General features: G+C 34.8%; 1 pseudogene; it reads right to left on the bottom strand.

Moving 5' to 3' along the window:
• Window positions 1-2,698: 2,698 nt before the first annotated feature.
• Window positions 2,699-3,273, bottom strand: LOC114034784 (annotated as a pseudogene).
• Between the last annotated feature and the right edge of the window lie 1,940 nt (window positions 3,274-5,213).

A 5,213-nucleotide genomic window follows, 5' to 3' on the forward strand; every position in this document is an offset into this window, starting at 1 on the left:
GACTCTGATAATTTTGGAATTTTAGCTACTATATTGCTGGGCGTTTTCTATTTGGGATCTCTTTCTGGAGGTGATAGGTGGATTCTTTCAAAGACTATTTTACCCTCTGGTTCTAGGACCTCAGGACAGTTTTCCTTTTTGATTTCCTGAAAGATGCTGTTTAGGCTTTTTTCATCATGGTTTTCAGGTAGACCAGTATGTCTCTCCTGGATCTATATTCTAGGCCAGTTGTTTTACCAATGAAGCATTTTATATTTTTATCTATTTTTTAATTCTTTGTTTCTGTTTTACTGATTCTCACTCTCTCATAGAGTCATTGGCTTCCACTTGCCCAATTTTCATTTTCAACAAATTGCTTTCTTCTATTAACTTTTTTGGATCACTTTCCATTTGACCCATTTTACTTTTTATGGAGTTCTCCTCAGTGAGTTTTTGTGCCTTCTTTTCCATTTGGCCAATTCTGCTTTTTAAGGAGTTATTTTCTTAGGTATACTTTTTTTTCCCAGTTGGCCAATAGTATTTTTTTAAGGACTTGTAATTTTTGTCCTTTCTTTCCCAAGCCATCGACTCTCTCTCACCTATCTCTCATTTCTTTTCTCAATGTTTCTTCTGCCTCTCTTATTTGACTTTTAAAATTATTCGTGAGCCTTTCAAGAAGACTTGAGACCAGTTCATATTCTCTTTTGAGGTTTTGGATGTAGGTATATTGACAATGTTGTCCTCTTCTGAATTTCTGCCTTGATTTTCCCTGTGCCCATAATAAGAATCTATGGCCATTGCATGTTTCTTTTTGCTCATGGTGTTTGCTTATTTCCTGACTTTAAAAAAAAATGAGCTCTTCTGCTGGAGAGTTTGAGGCACTGATCCAAGCTTCTTTTGCTTGGAACCCAGGGCCTGGTCACTGGCTTTGAGTACTGGGAATTCAGGTGTTGGCAGTTGGAGGCTGTAGGGTTCTGGCAGCTTACCTGGTGTTGGGCTGGAATCAACAACACTGGAGCTGTAGGGGTAGAGGTGGGGAATCTGGCCACTGAAGAATGCCTACTCATGCAGACCTTGAGCTCCTTTCTTTGGCTCCTGCTCACCCAGGCCTTGTACTCCTTTGTTTGGCTCCTGCTCACCTGGGCATTGCACAAGGATATTTCACTGCTGCAGGGTATCCCTTGGCTTGGAGCTTTACCTCTTGGAGTTGTGATTCCCAGAGTTTTGCAGGGGCACTGGGAGACTTGACTGCTGAAGAACACTGAGACATGTGGTGGTTTTCCACACCTGGGGCTTTCTGCTATCTTGCTGGGACACTTCCTGTTCTGTTTTGCTCCATCTCCCCCAGAGTGAGAGGGGCCTTTCCCATTAATCCCCTAAGCTTCCTGGACTATAAGACTGCTGCACCCAGTCTTTCTGCTTGTTCAATTGTTTCAGGGTTTTTCCTGGGATGATATTTTCTGGGCTTTTAGAGGTCAATAAGGGAGGGTGAGAGAGACTTACTTCTTACTCCACCATCTTGGTTCTCATAAGCAGAACTCCAAACCATATTTTCCGAACAAGTTTTTGTTTGCATTTTAAATTCTCATAAGTTTTTTTTCATTTCTTAAGGGGATAGAATCTATGTGAAAATTCAAGAATGTTTAATTTTATGAACTTTTTATTCATTAGTAAGCATGCAGATATATTTCAACCACACTTGTTTCAATAATAATAATAATCCTCTAACAAACATTATATGTGCATACATAGATACAATATTCAAGAAAATTGTTAAGTATTTTCTTATGAACTCTACCAATTTTGTGAAAATTCAAAAAATATCTATCATGTTCATGAGATTTTCTTTTTGCATTTCATTCTCTTTTTTACATCCCCCTACTCATTTTCTTGTTCTTTCCCCTTCATTTTCTATATCATTAGGTCACATATTAAATTGTACATTTTGTCCCGTTTTCTTATTACAAAACTGATTATTTAAAAAAAAATGTTAACAAAAGCATCTAATCCTGACTGGAAGAAATGATCATATTTCTAAAGTATTTATTTATTAAAGCACCAAACTAGAAGTACATTGACTGGTTCCAGAGAGTCTCTTCCCTCTTTCTTTATATAAAGTCTTATATGGCCCTTTTCACAATGAATTGTTAAATTAAATGATAATCTTTTGTCTTGAAGAAAAATTCTGATATTTTTTGGAAATTCACTTTATAATTATCACATATACCTTAATTTATGTATATTTCAATTATTTTCTTTTTCTTTTCTTATTTTTATAGAAAGCTATTGAGAAATTAAGATTATTTTTTTGGTTAAATGTTGACTTTTTTCCTGACATCTAATTGGATCAATGCTTTCTTGGTAATGTATTGCTGTTTTACAATGATGTGTCTGGGTGATTTGAATTTTGAGATTTTCCTTTTAGACATTTATAAATTTTACTTGTAACTTACAATTTTTTATTTGTTTCTGAGAAAATTTCTCCTGTTATTTCCTAAAATCTTGTGATCAAATACTTTTCTTCATTGTTTTCAGGAAGCCTAATAAATTTACAATACTTTCTTAAGCTATTCTTCAACTCAAAGATTTCCCCTGCATATTTTTTCTAGTTTTTTCACTTAAGTATTTTTTATTTATAATATATTTATAATAATAATTTTTATTCTAACATCATACATTAATTTTTAGTGGAAAAATTAATTGGAAACAGCAGCCATCAAACCTTTCACATTAATCATGTTTTTCACATACTTCAAATTTATACTGAATGCCTTTTTCTTCTTGGACATCAGTAAGAACACCTGGATATTCTGGGAGAAGTTTATATTTCTTTAGATTAATTTCTGAAAAAACCATGTCACTCTCAAAATCTTGCAAAATTCTTGTCACAACAGTTGCTGATGACCAGGTTTCTTCATTGCTTCCTTATAAACAGCACTGCCTCCAACTATTCAAATCATGTCCGACTTATTTCCTAGTTCTGTAAGTTCAAGAAGGTCAAATGCATCATCCAGACTTTTGGCAAGATAATGAGCTCCAGGAGGAGGTTCCTTCAGTTTTCCACTGAGAACTAAATTAATTCTATCTTGTAAAGGTCCACTCTTCTCGGGAATAGAGAATCAGGTCTTCTTCCCCATTATCAACAGATTCTGTTTACCTTCCACAGAAGGAGTTGTTAGTCATTTTCTGGAAGTACTTGAATTTATTCCTGAGGGAGGGCCAGGGCAGGTCCCCATTCTTCCCTATGCCCATGTTCTGGGACACAGTGACATTGCAATTGATCATAAGGACCATGTCTCCAAGCAGTCAGTTTCTGGAATGCCAGCAAAGCAAGTGCCCACTTAAGTATTTTTTGAGTTTCTACTGTCCTTTCTGTCCTAACAGTAATACAATTCTATGTTTAAGTGAGCACATTAATATACATTTCATTTCTAGAGATATTTCCAGTTTGCTGAATTTCTTCTTGTCCTGAGAATCCTTAATTTAACTCTCATCCTTTATTTCATCTCATGAATTTTTGTCAATTGCATTCTCTGTCAATTTCATCAGTGTATTTATTATCAATTTTATAATGTTGTAAAAAAGTTGAGATTTGTTTCTATACCCTTTTGATGTTACTTTAGTGTTTCAGCAAATTTTCTCTAATATTTTTCCTTTTGAATTTTATAAATGTATATATATTGTTGCATTTTTTCTTTAGGTTGCTCATTCCTTAATTTTTTTTAAATATTAGAATATTTCTGGTACTTCTCTTTTTCTTAATTTCACTTCTTCCTTTCTGTTTTTGAGATTATTCATAACTAGACACCTTGACTATCTTCTCCTCTGAAGTCTTTCCAGATGTCCTGAAGAAATGTTAAATTATATCTGTCTATCTATCTATCTATCTATCTATCTATCTATAATCCTTCTTTCAGTAGAGAGGCAGAGAACTCTCTGAGGATAGAATGTTGTATAGATCATCAGATATCAGGAACTGTGTTAACTGGTTTGGCTTAGTTAAATTTAAGTATTTTTTAGTTAAAATGAGAGTTAAATTTGGAGAAGAGGGAGCATTTTTAAGAGGTCAGTAAGTCTTATTTTTAAAAAATTGTTTTTCAAGTTTAATTTGGGAGGCTAAAGGCTCAAATTTTCCAAAACTTGACTCATTGGAAGACCATTTAAACTACCCACTATCCTTCTACTCTGGAATGTCTTGCTCTATTGCTCTGTTGCAAATCATCCTTGGATCCTTAGCCTGTCCTTCATTACTTCCACAATTCCTTCTACTATCTACCTTCTTTGTCATACTCACATTTTGCTCATAGTAGCTGGAGTAGTGAAATGTGGAGTAATACAATGATGCTGATTGAGTTGTACACAAATTTGTGTTATCTATTCTCAAATGGCTATTAACTGTGGCAAGACAGTCTTTCTTCTGCCTGATCAGTTTTCTATCTTTTACATTTCTGTCATTGTTGTTCAATTATTTCAGTCATGCACAACTCTTTGTGATCCCATTTGGGGTTTTCTTGTCAAAGATACTTGAGTGGTTTGCCATTTCCTTCTCCAGCTCATTTTACAAATGAGGAAACTGAGGCAAATATGGTTAAGTGACCTGCCCAGGATCACACAGCTAGTAAGTGTCTGAGGCTGGATTTGAACTTAGGTCTTCCTGGCTCCAGACCTTATTCACTGTGTCACCAAGCTGTCCTATCTTTTAAATAGAAGTTCTTTGTAATGGTTATTCAAAATCTTATCTTTCCTTTGTCCTTGCACTGTGCCACTTCCCATATCTTGTCTTCTAAGAACCTCATTTCAAGTTCTAATGAAAAGGAGCTTTTGCTTCAATCCTCATCTTCTACATCTCTATTATCATCTTTCAACAACTCATTCCTTTTTCACTTTAGTCTCTGATGAAGAGATGGTAAATTCTTCCACATGAATCCCTAATTTCTTCTCATTTTCTCTAATAGATTTATTCCATTATCATTTATATGCTCTAGTCTTTCATGCAGGTTGGAGATATTTGGAAGCACTAGCATAGAGTTTCTCAGTCAGGCTAGAAAAAGTGAAAATTCATTGATCAGAAACCAAGGGAAAAACTAATAAAGGCCCTAAGGTTAACAGTAGCAGAGATGTTGAGGCATGTAGGCTGGGGGGTCTCTTAGCTTCTAATTGGTAAGCTTTTGTAATTTCAATCCCTACCTATATTGAGCACAGTGCCTAGACCATAGTATATATAATACTTTTCA

This window comes from Vombatus ursinus, unplaced genomic scaffold (assembly GCF_900497805.2).
Source record: "Vombatus ursinus unplaced genomic scaffold, bare-nosed wombat genome assembly UNPS02009062.1, whole genome shotgun sequence".
NCBI classification, from domain to species: Eukaryota; Metazoa; Chordata; class Mammalia; order Diprotodontia; family Vombatidae; genus Vombatus; species Vombatus ursinus.